This window comes from Adiantum capillus-veneris, chromosome 14 (assembly GCF_014529385.1).
Source record: "Adiantum capillus-veneris isolate H3 chromosome 14, ASM1452938v2, whole genome shotgun sequence".
In the NCBI taxonomy this organism is placed as follows: Eukaryota; Viridiplantae; Streptophyta; class Polypodiopsida; order Polypodiales; family Pteridaceae; genus Adiantum; species Adiantum capillus-veneris.
Genome location: NC_140944.1, coordinates 43,616,487 through 43,633,845, shown reverse-complemented (window position 1 = coordinate 43,633,845; position 17,359 = coordinate 43,616,487). Strand labels below are relative to the sequence as shown.

Sequence of the window (17,359 nt, the reverse complement as noted above, 5' to 3'; positions counted from 1 at the left end):
ACGATGGATCGAAGCCAAATCTAACCTTGCTAATGAGCAGTTAGAAGATATCAGAAAGGCAAGGCTTCTCTCCAAGGAGACTTTCCTTCAACCTGAAGCCTCTAATCAAGCTCAGTTTTTTAGGGCTTTAAAAATCAAGAAGAGCCGGGCCACGTCCGCTCGCTCTATGATGAAAAAGGGACAGCAGTTCATAACCAGGATGAGATGACTCATCTAATGTTGAGCTATCTTAGTCAAATCATTGGACGGCCAGAGATCCAATCCCAAGAAGTGGAAGAAGCCAGAGGGACCTTACTTCAGAGTGTCAAGAATAAGATTCCCACTTAGAAGCTAATAGCTTGGAAAGGGCATTTTCCGAAGACTAATGTTTACTAGCATTGCACGCCCTTGGCAAGGAAAAGTCCCCTGGTTGGGATGGGATGACGGTAGAATTTTGTAGAGAATTTTGGGATGGTCTCAAGGGCCCAATCACAAGGTTGGCCAATAAAGCCATTGTCGAAGGGTCGTTGGAGATAAGTGTAAAGAGAGGGCTTATCAAACCCACCCCAAAGCAGATCTGTTGTTCTCAACTGAAACATTGGCGCCCTACAACAATGATGTCTGTGGCCTACAAAATTATTGCTAAAGCAGTAGCCCTCATACTTGTCCCCTTACTAAACAAGATCATCTCTCCCCATTAACATGGGTTCATGAAAGGAAGGTCCATTTACGATAACACCTTGGCAGCAATGGTGGGCATCAAAACGCAATTGTCACAAAGCAAGAGTGAATTCTGCTGCAGTTGGACCTGGATTAGCCTTATGACAGAATAACATGGACATATATAGAAGCCGTCATGGAAGCTCTGGGCTTTAGGCCTCGCCTATGTCGTCTGGTACGTGTACTAGGGGCTGGAAGCCACTCAGAGCTCCTATTCAACGATAGAATTGTGGGCTCTTTTGAGGTCAAAAGGTCTATTAAGCAGGGATGCCCCTTGGACCCCCTGATTTTTGCCATAGGATCGCCATAGGATCGCATCCTTTAATCATGACGCTTGAAGCTAGTACAGGAACGATGGGAGTTGCAAGGCCTGGCTTTACCAGGAAATAGCCAACTCCTAGCAAAACTTTTTGCAGACGATTCTCTCCTCTTCTTGAAGGCGTGCCCCCAAGTCATCAGGAAAGCTCTGGAGATTGTACAAATATTCGTGGTAGCTTCGGGGTCCAAGTGTAATATAGAGAAGTCAAGGTTGATCTCCCTATCGGAAAAATGACTCATTTGACCCTTCTCATTGGTCAGGGGAGATTGTCACAAAAGGGAATATCTTCAGACATATGGGAGCACCCTTGGGGGTGGACATAACTCACAAAAAATGATTCGAGTGGGTGCTTGAAAAAATCAAAACAAAAATGAGTAGATGGGAGTATGCTCTTCTCCCATTCCAAAGTCGGATAAAAGTTATAAATGCCTTTATGATTCCTTATATTGCCTTCACTAGCCCGCTTCTCAAGATGGCTAAGTGTCACTAGAAAGAGTTCTTAAAACCAGTAGAAAGGTTTTTATGGAAAAACAACACGAAATCCTCAGGCCATGGCAATGGGCCCGTTGGGAATCAGTTGCTTGACCGGTGAATCAAGGAGGCCTTGGAATTCTCAACCAAGTGGCCCCCCATGCAGAATCTTGTTGTGCCAAATTTGTTGTTTCCTTGGCTAAACAAGATCAAGTTTGGGTTGTCATGATCAAAGATATGATAGAAGCAACTAAACTTGGCTCAAAAGGTGGTAAATAGAGAGGGGTGGAGATTCATGACAAACTATTTTCCCTGTCGTGGTCTACCCTAAGACTGGGGGGCAGCTCAGGAGAATTGATTAAAAAATGGAATAGAGCAGCAGGAGTCTTAAAGTGGGGGGAACAAACCAGATACTTCAAGAACTCCATTTTGCATTGGTCCCCCTGACTGTCCAAAGTTGTAGATCCACCACAAATTCCCTATTGGATAGAGACAGCCAGGAAGCTGAATAATAAGGGTCTGAATTGACTTGGGCACTTCTGGGATAGTGACAACAAGAGTTGGAAAACCATTGATCTTCTAGTTACCCAGTACCAACTTAATAGCTTGGAGGTCTTGCTTGTCCACAAAGTGATGAAAGAGCTTGACAATATAGTGATGCCAATCTGTGATTCGGAGTTTGACTAGAATGCCAGGAAATGGCCCGGAAGCAGTCTCTTATGGAAACCCCATCCTAAATACATTTATCATACAATGATACATAAGAAGAATTGGTCTAGCCCCCTTACAAGATATGGAAAAAACCATGGACGGAGGATAGGTGGGAGCAAGTAATGGAGAACATCTAGAAGCCTAAGGTTCTGCAGCACATGAAGGTATTTTTGTGGAAGGTAATCTGGGGTGCTCTACCGACGGGGGTGAAGATTCATGAGAGGGGGATTGGCTCAGATCAATGCTTGGGGTGTAGGTTTGCTAGTGAAGATCTAGCCCACCTCTTTATGGATTGCCCAACTATCAAAGGCCTCGCAGGGAAAATATGCAAGTGGATCCAAAGAACATAGAAAATTGGTTTTTTCAAGATTGATCTATTCCTTGGAGGGAAGAATTTAGGTAGTCCTGCCCTCCTCATCAGCACTCAAATCGCCCGGTACTTCTTCTTACATAGCATATGGCAGACAAGGAAACGCCGTGTGTTTGAAGGAGGTTTCGAGGTGGCAAGCTTCGCAAAAATTATACAAGAAATCAAAGTGCTAATATGGACACTCGAGTGCAAGCAACACTCGGAGGATTGGTCTAGGACTACTTGTGCCTTGTTGTCAACAGATGGCATGCTTAGGGCGAGGAAAAATCCTAGCCATCGGTAATTAAAAGATATCAAAAGAACATGACAATGGACTTTGTGTATCGAGGATAAGGGGGCGGGTTGGTAGGAGTGGCTGCCCTGATAGCCAATGTATTTTGGTCCCTCGATGATGTCATGGCTCAACATGAGTATAACAAGACCTTGTAATTTTTTGGGTTGATCAATATAATTCACTGACAATTGTGAATTTTGCCCCCAAAAAAAAAAAAAGAGGTACACAAATGTCAACACACTCTCACAAGGGCCTAAAAGAAATAATAATGAAAGTTTATTATCATTAGCTTGACATGTGGCACTAATGCTGTAAATTTTATCCAATGCTTTAGAGATGCACCCAAAATCCAACTCTTTGCTAAGGACTCCTTATGTAATTCAAAAGTCCAACCCTTTACTAAGGACTCCTTATGTACTCCAAAAAAACTCTCATTTGCATTGAAATTCCTTATGGCTGTGCAAAAGAATTTGCGGAGTTCTTTGGCCACAATATCGCGCAAGGAGAACATCGTGAGTCCACTATACTTCTAAAAGCTTTGGGAGCTATGCTTTTGGCCGACCAATAGGGCAAGACCATGCTTTGAGCCTGCCAAAAACATTGATTATCCTTTTGGCTTAAAAATTCTATTTTGTTTATTCATCTTGAAAAGTTATGCTATTGGGGGTAATAAATATGGCATTTTATGATTATGCAAAAATCCATCGAGATTGTCTATTTTCTAGTCATTTTATGTTGATTGGTGTAAAATTAGGTTGGTAAAATCTATTATAAATTGTTTTTAGTGGTGGCCATTTATTATGGCTCTAAAGAAAGGCAACATGTGCTCTCAAGATTTCACTTTATTGTATTTTAAAGTTGTTTAGGTGTACATTCAAGACTAAACATTGAGTTGATGGGCTTTTAAATTGTGAAAATTCTCTCGTGACTTGGACACTGTGTACCTCTCGGCAAGCCTTGGGATTAAATCAATTGGTTGTCTTTGACTTGATATAAGAACTGAAATTTCTTGTAATTATTGTTCCTAAGTAAAGATTGTAAAGGTGACACAATTCTCAGTGACATAAAAATCTAGACATTCTAATGGGTAAATGAAAAGCATCAAATAGGGAGGTTCAATTTTGGATTTCGGTGTCGTTAGATAGTATCTAATGAGATGCTCTCATCCGTTTCAGGTGAAAAAGCGGGGAGCTATAACGTGGAGAGAGAGAGAGAGAGAGAGAGATGTCATGTGCAAGTGAAGGGGATATTTTTTCTCATGTAAATAGGACCCTTTTTTTTTTTCCTTGCATCTATATACAAAAGGAATCACCCTTGTGAGAGGTTTATCTTCAAGAAGTTGAAGCTATGTCCTTGCACAACGATATCGCTTTGGTTAGTTTGGTTTTGGCTCCTTATGTCTTCTTCAATGTTGAGCATAAAGGGGAACAAGACAATTGGACAACTACAAGCATGCTACCTAATGTGGCATTTCAATCTTGTACATGTCTCCTACCCTCCACTATGTATGTGACACTTTCTAAGTCCTTTGATTGAGTCCTTCATCATAAACTTAGCATGTTCTAATTTCTATATGTATCCCTATAAAAGTGAGCGTATGCACATACACACATACATACTTGAATAGAGATATGTATTTACCTTTTGTTATACTTGTATACATACATATACACATATATTCATACATCTATGTGCGTGTATGTGTGTGTAAGTATGTCTAGACATATTCTCTCTCTCTCTCTCTCTCTCTCTCTCTCTCTCTCTCTCTCGTGCTCGTGCTCGTGCGTGTGCGTTTAGAGACATGCAAGACAAGGTAAATTATCATCAATATCCTTTGACATGAAGGATATTCAATGCCACTAAATCTCGACAAATGTAAACATGTTTGTCTCAATCACATGGACAAGGAAACTAGCTAAACCATATGGTTCGATACAATGTTCCAAAAAAGTGTGCCTCAACTTACATTCGTGTAAGATTCAAGAATGTCGCAAGAGGAAAAGGGGAAAAAAATCCACCTAGATCTTGAGGAAAATTGTGTAATAATAGTATTAGCTCAAAATTTTTCTTCTTTTGGAAGAATCATAGAGAGTGTTGTGTATGATGAGAAAAAAAGGTAATGAACCAAGTCTCTCTCTCTCTCCTCTCTCTCTCTCTTCTCTACACACAACACACACACATTAAAACTAATGACGTAGTTCTCAGTCCTGTTAAACTTTCACTGTGGCGTATCGGAGTGATGCTCTCTCTCTCTCTCTCTCTCTCTCTCTCTCTCTCTCTCTCTCTCTCTCTCGCGCGCACGCGCACACACAGTGTAGTGGGTATCCGTCTTCTTTCCTCTAGGTTTTCCGTCGCCCTTGCAGCCCAGTATGAATAAAGCCTGCATTGTTTGCTCTCTCTCTCTCTCTCTCTCTCTTCTGCGCCTGCCATAGCTCTTCTAGGGTAGTACTGACCCATGTGTGTGTGTGTGTGTGTGTGTGTGTGTGTGTGTGAGAGAGAGAGAGAGAGAGAGAGAGAGAGGGGAGGGGAGGGAGGGGGGGGGGGGTGGGTGGGGGGGAGAGAGATAGTGTGTGCGTGTTTTGATATACGTTGTAATAATTTCTTCTTCATTTGTTAACATGAGCAGGTTCTAATAGTTGTTGGAATAATTATGAGGCAATTTTTCTGCTTGGGGCATTGAAGGTGTGCAATTGATTAGCTTGAAGAGGAGGATGATGAGGGGCGAACATCAACATTAAGGACATGGAGCCACTTGCTCTCATTGACGTTGCTCCTGGGCTTTGGCGTGCGAGATCTTGTAGCCCTGCAAACTCGCTTCACTACTACAGGTACATAGTTCCTATATTGAAACCAAGAATAAGAAATGATAGTCTTTCGGTTAACACATTCTTCCTCACTGTTGTGAAACTCCCCCCCCCCCCCCCCCCTCCACCCCCCAACCAAACAAAAAAAAAAAAGAGATGGCCTGTCCAAAAATAAACAATAGTATTGTTGAAGATGGGTGTGTGTGTGTGTGTGTGTGTGTGTGTGTGTGTGAGAGAGAGAGAGAGAGAGAGAGAGAGAGAGAATGGAGAGAGTGGGCTCAAGAAATTAGTGCAATAGTAAAGAGAGTCATCTTTGTTTTTTTTAATCGAAGATTTAACATTAAAGAATAAATAATTATTTGAATATATCTACTTATGACCATCATTACCCTATCTCCAAAGCAGTGCTCGAAACGAACTTAAGTTTATTGTAATTCCACCTATAAATTTTAAATTTGAAGGTGAGAAAATCTTCAAAATCTAGAGCAATTTAGTGTAAAAACCTTCAAATTTAGTCAATTTTACCCCAAAAAAAAAAATCTCATCCGTAGGTTTCCTAAACTTTTGAGCAAAAAAAATTTGAAGCATTGCCCCAAAGCTTTAAAAAAACCAATCAAACACTAAAGTCTTTGTCACTCTCAAACCACCTCAGCAAAGCATCACATGGGCATTCTAAAACAAAGAAATGGCCCATTGAATAGTAGAGGGACCCTTTGCAAGCTAAAAAAAAAAATGCACAAACAAATTAACGTATTCTAATCTCTCTTCTTCTCTCTAAAGCATGTTTTAGCTTGCCAACAAAGGTACTGGGACTTAGCAATCCATGAACTAAAGAACACCCCTCCTTCATGATTGTACGATTAGAATGATCTCTGGCAATTTAGAGCAACTAGCATTGTTTTGATCTTTGAATGTGAATTGCAAGTTGCAACATCTAGGGTAGAGCAAGAAGTAGCAAGATTGTTTAGGACGCCATAAACTCAAGTTGAACTAATTTATTTTTACCATAATTTAATTTGGATATATATATAACAAGAATCTATACTATCTACAATGGGGGGAGGGACGACTCCTTGTCACACGTCAGTAGCTCCTCCATCCGGCGATTCCAGGAAGTATTCTTTGTGCGGAGAGAGAGAGAGAGAGAGAGAGAGAGAGAGAGAGAGAGAGAGAGAAAGAATAAGAATAAGAGAATTTTAACGTCGTAGGAAACTATCGAGAGAGAGATAGAGGGGGATTGTGACGCCTACTCAACATTGGGCAATGCCTTCTTCCTTCCATGATCTTCATCCTTGTCTTCTCCCCGTTGCCTGCTTCCTTATGTTGGTGCAACAACTCTGGCTCGCCTCATACTGAGTCTCTTCCTCTCTTAGTTGATTACCCAGCATGTCATCACCTCCTCCTCCTCCTCCATTGTTTTTATTCAATGTCCGCTCTCCACCATAGCATCCAAATAGGATGTTATCCTTCATGGCAAAGGAGCCTACAAGAGGATGCACAAAATTGCTAGTGATGCTATGGGCTAGGAAATCACAAGGATGGAAAAACAAGAAGAAGAAGTGCCGATCTAGGAGGGATTCTCATGGCTACCTAAGTAGAAAAATATGAAGTTAAACAAAGTATGAAAGAATGAGAAAAAAATATGAATGAAGCTTCATCAACTCTTTTGTGTGTGTGTGTGTGTTGGGGGGGGGGGGGGGACTTGATTTACTCTGCAGCATTGACAAGGGAGCTTCATCATCAACTGTGTGTGTGTGTGTGTGTGTGTGTGTGTGTGTGTGAGTGAGACACAGGTTGAGAGGGGAGATTGATCATCGCCTCTGCGTGAGGGCCAGAAGAGCGTGATCGTCAACTTTGTGTGCGAAAAGCTTGATCGCCAACTCAGCGCAAGGACCATAGCTTGAAAGGGGATCTTGATCGTCAACTTTCTGCAAGCACCATAGCTTGATTGCCTTAAGCGGTAAGCTTGGTATGCACGTGGATCACATGGAGTGATACCATGAGATGTCGTCTCTTGGAATGCATTGATTGCAGATATGTCCAACTTGCGTAGGGCCAAGAATCTTAGGGGTGTTTTTGGCAGATGCGAAGCAAGGGTCTCTCCAAATGCAATCCCATACACTTGCATCTTGAAGGCAAACATGCAGGGGAAGATAATAAGTCTTTCTTTTGTGAGCTCACTTAAAGACTGTGCTAAGAAGAAGGATTTGTACCAAGGCAATAAGATACATGCTGATATTTGTGATAGTGGGTTGCTTGAAAAGAACACATACTTAGGCAACACGTTAGTCTGTATGTATGTCAAGTTCAAATGGACTTGACAGAGCGCAACAAACCGCATCATCAGCCATGGTGGCAGCTAGATGGGCTCTTCTCCTCCTCACATGCTTAGCTATGCAGACCTTCCTTCTCTAGTGTTTTGCAAGGTCTCAAGTCACAAGTATGCAAATCATAATTTCCAATGGCTCCGGTCTGTTTTCAACATTTGCAAAGATCTGTCCAAATGCAATTACGTACATCATGTATGCCAAATGTGGTACACTTCATAAAAACACAAAAGTGCTTGAGAAGATTCCTATCCGAGATGTCGTACCTTGAAATGAAGTGATTCTGGGATATGCCCAAGATGCTGATATGGCCAAAAGAATTCACGATGATATGGTTAGTCAGTGGTTGCTGAAAGGAAAAATCGTGCTTGACTCTGCCTTGCTCGACATGTATACTAGATGTGGTGCACTTCATTAAGCACAAAAAGTGCTTGAGGAGCATCAACTTGCAATCTTGTCCAGGATGTCGTCTCTTGGGATGCACTGATTGTGGGTGGTGCCCAAGATGCTGATATGGCCAAAATAATTCACCATGATATGTTAGTCAGTGGTTGTTGAAAGAAAACGTCATGCTTGGCACTGCCTTGGTCGACATGTATGCCAAATGTGGTGCACTTCATAAAGCACAAAAAGTGCTTGAGGAGCTTCCTATCAGGGACGTCGTCTCTTGGAATGAAGATTGTGGGATATGCCCAACTTGGGCAGGGCCAAGAAGCTCTGGGCTGTTTTCGACAGGATACAAAGCAAGGGTGTCTTTGCAGATGCAATCACATATGCTTGCATCTTGAACAATGGACTCGAAAAATCAAAAAAGGAGAGCTAAGCGAGAGAACTCACACTAAGAAGTCATCATCATTTTGGACTTAGGTATAAAATTTTACCCCCTCCATATGACTTTCCTTTGGAAGGCCAAAAATAATATCTTCATAAGATATGGATGTGTTACCGAGACAGGAGCTAGCTCGGTTGGTTGAGTACTTGTCCTCCGTCACCCAGGTGATGGGTTTAAGTGCGTTCGAATGATCTAGTGAATGCTCGAAGGCGTGTTTGTACCATCGTCTACAAGAATGGTGGGTACGACTATTAAAAAAGATACAGATGTGTTAACATTATATATCAATGCGTTAAATATGAAAAAACAAGTGAAAGGGTCATGATGGCTTTCAATAACAATAAGAAAGTGATAAAATTGCTAGGTTGAATTAAACTGGTATTAGTGTTTGGGAAAGGATTGCCTTAGCTTAGTCTTGAGCCGATTGAAAGTTGAGACTAGCTAGCTGCAAACCATGATAAGCAGAAGAAAAACCGATGAAATATGTGAGAAAGTCGTTCAAAAATTTTACAAATTTCAACATTTTTGCTAATATTTCCGGTTTTCTTCTTTGTGAGGAGGAAACTCAACCAACAGCCGCATAATAAAAGAGACTTTCTCGAATGTTAATACTCACTTGAATCAAAATATAGAATGCAAGAAATGCAAAGCCATGTGAAGTTGTGAAATGAAAGGTGAAGTAAAAAGAACTAATTAATATATGTGTGTGTATAGATTTATTAGAGTTATGCAAGGTGAAGCTTCACTTTAGCATTCTAAAACAATGACATGCAAAAAAAAGGTAAGATTTTACGATGGCTTTTCAAAAATAAAAATACATATATATATATATATATATATATAGAGAGAGAGAGAGAGAGAGAGAGAGAGTCACAATCGCTTGTTCTTATGAAAAAAGCTCTTTACTCTTTAAAAGATTTAAAAATAAAAAGGTACACAAAATAAAAGCAATGTAGTCCATCCCAAGAAAAAAGAACGAGTATAAATTGTGTTCATGTTGAAAATAATATAAGATGAGTAAGGACAAAAAAAAATAAACAAGGCAAAGTCTTAAAAAGCATTGTAAGGCTATGAGATGAAAGGGACCCATTTGACAAACTCCATCAACATTTAAGATGAGTCTCCATCGTTGTCATTGAAAACATTGGAAGGATGCTTAACTAGACTCAACACTAAGGCTTCTTTTAGAAAGCCAAAAATCCATTAGCTATGCTTTGGACGGAGAAACGAAGAGAAAAGCACACTCCTTAGAAAATTGATAGACCCCCATACTATATAACTGTTGGTACAATTACTCAAAGGTGGAGAGTGGGCCACCGCTTTAAAGCTAGAGAGAGAAAAGTGAGCATCTTAATTTACAAGTTAGAAAAGTTAGAGAGATAAGGTAAAGGTAGAAGAGGATGGTTGGTACATGTTTAAAGAAGTAACTAAAGAGAGAGAGAGAGAGATGAGTTCTACTACGGTGAAAATATTAGATTTGTAACATGCTAGTGTTGAACCATGACATCATCCAAGGACCACAGTTACATCGGCTATATGGGCAGCCACCCCTAACGAACTGCCGCGTGGTTTGCATTTTTACCACTATATAATGAACTATCAAGGGGTTGTTGAATTGGGTATAAAGATTTTCGTAAAAAATTGTTGCATGAATGGAAAAAGATAAGGATGTTGCTTAGGAATCACTATATTTTATGAAAGAGAACAAAAGTGGAGGTGGTTATGAGAAAGAGGACAAAGGAAGGACGACAATAAGATTATAGGTCCACGAAGATAAAGTTAACGAGTACTACAAAGTGAGGAGAAGGTAGGAAAGGAAAAGGGTGATTAGCCAAATTGTTTTTTAATTTTTAATTTTTTTCAAAACTCACCACCGTGAGTAGAATTGAATAAATCAAAAAAACTTACATGGCAAGCCGTGCTCACATGTCAAGCGAAGGCATCAAGTAAACATCAGAGAGACCATAGACAAGGAGACAAAATATCAACACCGATCGAATAAGGGAGGCCATCCCCAACATCACATACCAGTTAGAGCCGATAGGGCGGGGCCCAAGGTCCACATCACCATAAGACCCCTCACAGGGGAGGAAAGCATGGGAGCCACCACACAAACGGGGCGATGCAAGGATTACCAAAGCCCACTCGAGAAGCTTGCCACCGCAGGAGGAAGGATGGAACGCCCATCCCCATCCGCCAATGAGCCAGTCACCAAACAAAAAAGGGTGAAGAGAGGAGCCAGTACGCACTCTATAGAAAGCTGTTGCAAGAACAAGACAATACCATCGTACAGGGCTAAGAGGAGAGCCCACCCCACCACGAGAAGCTTCCGGTGCCACCATGGAGGGAAGAAACTGCCACTTTCCACCCTGCATGCCGGAAAGATCTCAACACGACCACAGACGCCGTTTAAGTCAAAGCCTAGAGGGGCGTCCTTCCTATTCCCAAAAATAGAGTGGCTCAAGCGAGACGCAATCAAGGAACCTAGCAAGATGTAGAGGATGGAGCAACCCGGGCTCTTCCCCCGTTGCTCCACAAGACATGCCCACCTCTCCACTACCGAGCCCACCAACCACCCTCGAAAGCTACCCTGTTGTAGCATTGACTTGAGCCTCCCTCTCAACGGCCTTGTAGGTAGCAAACCCTAAGGAGTCTCCGCTCCGGCTCAACCTTACACCTCTCATAGTGGGGATTTCTTAATTCATTTTAAATAGCGTTTAAATTTTAAGAAATCCATAAACTATCCCTCAAATTTTTGAAAAATTCTTGATACCCTTGTGTCAATTTTGGAGGGTTTGCTCCAATTTTTCTCTTTGTCATTCGCTTCTATAATAGAGATCTATTGTTTAGTGTCCTAAACAAAAGTTTTCGCCAATGAGCTCATAGTTAGTGGCATTTTATGTCTATCTATAGTGAATCACCTTGAGAGCGTGTAATGCCATCATCAATCGTGGTTTTATTGAAGAAGATCCAATCTTTTCATGAGTCTCTTGCCAAAATTTTGAAGCTTTGGATATATATCAAGATACTATGGCTCTCTCCCTCTCTCTCTCTCTCTACGCTCCCGATGCATGGCAAGGAGGAGGGGCTGGAATCCCTCCCTCCATTCTCTCTCTCTCTCTCTCTCTCTCTCTCTCTCTCTCTCTCGCGAGAGAGAGAGAGAGAGAGAGAGAGAGAGAGAGAGAGAGAACTTGCATGAAAATCGAGAGAGAGGCAGGTGGAGCCCGCCGACCACACTAGTATATATAAGACCTTATCAAATCGTGGAACTTTTAGGGACTATTGTGAACAATCAGAGTTGGATGAAGCTTATAGATTATTGCCACTTGGAAAGTTAATAATAGAAAACCTTTTTGGCCTAAGGCCTTAGTAAAGCATGGAGCTCTTGGGAGAAACTGTGTGGACTGCTAGAAAAACCTTGTGGATCACTGCCACATATTTGTGTTCCTCCTCTTTCTTCTTAGGGAGGGTCAATAACTTGGCATCGTCTTCTATCTATACTTCTATCTACTAACATAATATGGCGAAAAGGAGAGCCCTTTACACGTGTCGCAATTTGTGACTTGAAAGCTAAAGTCCAAAACAAAAAAAAACCCTTTTGCACGCGATAAAGAGGGGAGAGAGGGAGAGGCTGTCAAAGGCGATCGGTCGTATTAGTACTATATCTAATGAGAAGAGAGTCTCCACGTGTCACTCATTAGTTAATTTGAATTTTTTTACTTACAAAACATATGAAGGGGTGGGACGGATGGAATGACCTTTTGACAATTTTTTGACCGTGAACGTCAAAAGACTTACTTTCATTCTTTTGCAAAAAGAGTTTTCACTCTCTACATAGACTACATAGGCTAAATGTATCATGTTAAATCAAAGCCACTAACCAGTAGAATCCCTCAAACTGACATCATTTTTTACCCGAAAAGAAATAAACTTAGCATCATCTTTTTTGTTATAGCAAAACTCACAATTGTGAGTGGATTATATTGAGCAACCCAAAAAATTACAAGGTTTTATCACGCTCATGTTAAGCCATGACAACATCCATGGATCAAAATTACAACGGCTATCAGAACAGCCACCTCAGCTACCACCCCGCCTCCACATCCTTGATACACAAAGCCCATACTCTTGTCTTTTATTTATCGATGGCCAAGGTTTGCCCCCATCCTAAACATTCCATCTGCTGACAACAAGGCACAAGTAGTCCTAGACCAATCCTCCGAGTGATGCTTGTGCCCGAGTGCCCATATGAGCACTTTGCTTTCTTGTATAATTTCTACGAAGCTTGCTACCTCAAATCCTGCATCATCTTATGTATATGTTGCCCAGCATGAGAAATATTTTTCTATTTTTGGCCTGCTAAAATCTAATGATAAGACTTGAAATTGATCACTTGTACTGCCTTTACACCCTTGTTTAGCATTCTTGTACCTTTTACTATATGCTCATTTGAAGAATTATTCATCTTCCTCTCAAAAGTCATTCATTCAAATGATGCATAGATATAACCTAGGTACAAGCATGCATCTATAGTCATCAATGGCTTGTACAACACTTAAATTTATTTTGAATTTGATTATGGTTTAAGTCAACATCAACATACATATTGCCCCCTTATATCCACTATCATGGCATGAAACTAATGCTTAATCTAATCAAGCTCACGTATCCTTTTTTTATTAAAAAAATCCTCCATATAAGTTTAGAAAATTAATCAAGTTCCTTGTTGCAAGAAAGCCAGGTCATGAAGGTCCAAATGTGGAGTTGGGTGAAGATCCAATGAGAAAGATGAAGGTGTATGTATATGACATGCCAAGCAAGTTCAACAAGAGAGTGGTACAAAAAGACATGCGGTGCCTAATGCACATGTTTTCAATTGAGATACATATGCATCTTTTCTTATTGTCTAGCACAGTACGCACACTTGACCCTGAGGAGGCCGATTGGTTCTACACCCCTGTCTACACCAATTGTGACCTCACCACAACTGGGCTTCCCTTTGTCAAATACATGCCTCGCATGATGCGTAGTGCAATCCACTACCTCTCTACCAAGTGGCCCTATTGGAATCGAACAGACGGTGTTGACCATTTCTTTGTTGTTCCCCATGACTTGGAGCTTGCTTTCATTATCATGTAAGATGACCCTAATCTTAAAGTACTTTTGCACAATGTAATTATAATTTTGAATTTGAAGGTTCACATTAGTTATCTCCTTTACTCTAGTTCCTTTATTTTTATATTTATGCTTTGTAAAAATCTAGACACAAATATATAGATCCAAGCATACATTAGTTCACCATACGATGAGCCGCGGTGTATTTGCAAACACTAATCTAAACATCTTGTCATGCAGGAGAAGGAAGCAATCATGCGTGGTATATTTCCTCTTCTTCAACACGCAACTCTTATACAAACATTTGGGCAGGTAAATCACTCATGCTTCAAAGATGACTCCATCATTATACCTCCATATGTCCTGCCCAGGAGGATCTCAAACCACATCTTACATGCTAGCACACCTCGTTCAACTTTTGTCTACTTTCGTGGAGCCTTCTATGATGTTGATGGTCCAAAAGGGGATTACTATGCTAGGTGAAACTCTACACATGTTATCCACTAATTATTTCCTAATTGAAAGTTTGAGAAAATTTCCAAATAAAGATATAAAATGTATACTTTTTTCAAATAGAATCATGTCAACACGTGATAAAAGCAAGTGTAGTATACTAGCACTCAAGAATATAAGTATAATCTCTGTGATAAATTTCATATTGTTTATCTCACCTGTTTTATTTGTTCAATATACTTGTAGGGGGGTGAGAGCAACCATATGGGAGATATACAAGGACAATGTCCTCTTTGACATATCTTCTGAACATCCAACAACATACTATGAGGACATGCAAAGATCCATATTTTGCTTGTGTCCATTGGGGTGGGCGCCATGGAGTCCACGCATAGTTGAGGCAGTGGAATTTGGGTGCATACCTGTCGTCATTGCTGATAACATAGTGTTGCCATTTAGAAATGTTATACCATGGGATGACATGGTAGTGTTTGTTCCCGAGAAGGATGTGGATATTTTGGAATCCATATTGACAAACATATCCATGGAGGAGGTAACAATGAAGCAAAAGATGCTATCTAGCCCAAGTATAAAGCAAGCATTGCTCTTTTCAAGGAAATCAAAGTATGGGGATGCATTTCATCAAGTGTTGAGGGCTCTTGCTAGTAAGCTTCCTCATAGTAGTAGCATATACCTAAAAGAAGGCCAACCAACCACCCTAAATTGGACCAATGGGAACTCAAGTGAATTTATACCATGGCAAATTTAGTTGTAGTTGAAGGTCCAAGTTCCTTAAATGATTAAGTGATCTTGTAAAAAGTCACAACAATGAGTGTACATAGAACCTCACTTCACCACTATAGAAAATGGTCCCGGAATCCATCATATTTGCCTCTATCCTCCAAATCTTGAAAATTTTGGGCCTTTGTTGTTTTGTAACCTTTTACCTATTCTTTGAGTTCATATTTTGTTGAACCCTTCTACATTTATCAATACTTTGTATCGTATGAAGATTTAAGAAGATTTTTTGTTCTACCTCATTATTTGAGTGCACCATATTTGGCAAGCAAGGAACCGCCGCGTGTTTGAGGGGGATCTAGCTGTGGCAAGCTTTCGTGAAATCACGCAAGAGAGCAGATTGATGATCCCCATGATCGGATGCAAACAAGCCTCAGAGGACTGGTCTAGAACAATACATAACATCTTGTAATAAGTAAAGCCGAGGAGTAGGAGTGGTTTCTCTGCCAAGCAGATAACTTGTAATCCTTTGACCCTCAAGGCTCGGTCCGAGCTCGGGGATTGGTGTATATTTTTGTTCTTAATACTATCCACTCACAATTGTGAGTTTTGCAAAAAAGAAAGATTTTTTTGTTCTCTCCTTCCTTCCATTGAGTTGTCAAAGGTAATGTTCATCAACAGAGTTCAGGTTCCATTGAGTTTTCAAAGATAATGTTCATCAACAGAGTTGAGGTTCATATCTTTATACAAGATCTTGGTTTCCAGCAAGACGTGTAAATATGCCTAGTGATTTGACTTTTCCAATTATCAATTGGTTTTACACGATAAATACAAACAACACCTCAATGAAAAAATTAGATTATTGGATCCTAATGTGAGAGCTAGTGCACTTATTAGCTATTATTACCCTTTGTGATACTTCAAGAACACCATTTACACTAAGGAAATGTAAACATTGTCCCTATTATAACTAGAAGAGACCTTACAGCTATGAAAGGGGTAAATCAAGAAGAATTATTCCTTATGATGGCATCTCTCTCTCTCTCTCTCTCTCTCTCTCTCTCTCTCTCTCTCTCTCTCTACCCTATTCCTCCCACACACCTTGGCTTGTATTGGTATGCCGAAGGTCACTCAGCGCATGCAAGTGCAATATATATTTGAAAGATAGCGAGAATGAGGACGAACCAATTAATATCTTTCTTGGGCATGATAGTGGTGAGCGTTGGTTGATGAAGATAGCTTTCTTTATTGATAGTGTGTGGCAAAGGGAGTCAATGCAAGATTGAGATAGAAGCCAGAAAAACAATGAACAATGATGGTTATTGTGGGTATGGTTTACTCCTTATAGAGAGTGGTTCTCTACTTATGATGGTAGCAAGGTTGGATGTGTAGACTCGGGTAAACTTTGCTTGTAGCATAGTTAGTGCGGTTGAGATGCATTTGAGTCTTACCAATGGTTCTCCTTTTGTTCTAAGCAATGTGAAACATGTGTCAAATCTCAGAGTGTCTATTGGGCAACTAGATGATTGTGGCTTTCATTCAAGTTTTAGCAATGGCTTGTGGAAGATTCAGAATGGATCTTTTGATCTTGGCTAGATTGTTGGAATTAGGGTTGCAAGAAAACACACACATCTTGGAGAAGACGAAGGAAGCTCAAGGTACACAACAAAGAGTGTATTACTTAGTGTGCAATGGAAAGATAAGTTAGCGCTAGAGTGATGGGTGTATATACGATGCATGGGAAAAAAACCTCCTAGTGAGGGGAAAAATGCCTCAGTAGTCCTAAGTGTGTTCATACACATCACTACCACATGTATATGGTAACAAATCCCCCCTGGGAGTGATGCGTAGAGCTGGCACATAGAGTATAGAAAAGTGCCATGCCCTGAGGAGATGATTAGTCCACAAAGGGGAGTAAGCCCAAAGCTTTGCGGAAAGCTTTGAACTTCTCACGAGACAATGCCTTTGTGAAAAGATTTGCAAATTTGTCCTATGTTGGCACATAAGCCAAATTGATCTCTACTGCTGAGAGCCTCTCCCTGACATAGTGGTAATGCACCACAATGTACTTTGTGCGAGCATGAAAAACTGAGCTCCTTGCAGTTGCCAATGCGCTTTGACCATCAGTGTATATAGTGTTGGCAGTGTCCTATGCAACACCCAAATCAACCATAAGGCGTTTGAGCCATACATTCAACCGTAGTTGTGAAGACGTTTTACTCAACCACACAATTGGAAGTGGCCAC

At 40.7% G+C, this 17,359-nt stretch overlaps 1 pseudogene; it reads left to right on the top strand.

The window, feature by feature from the left end:
* The first annotated feature begins 5,553 nt into the window (after positions 1-5,553).
* Positions 5,554-15,415, top strand: LOC147442291 (putative beta-1,4-xylosyltransferase IRX10L; annotated as a pseudogene).
* The last annotated feature ends 1,944 nt before the right edge of the window (positions 15,416-17,359 follow it).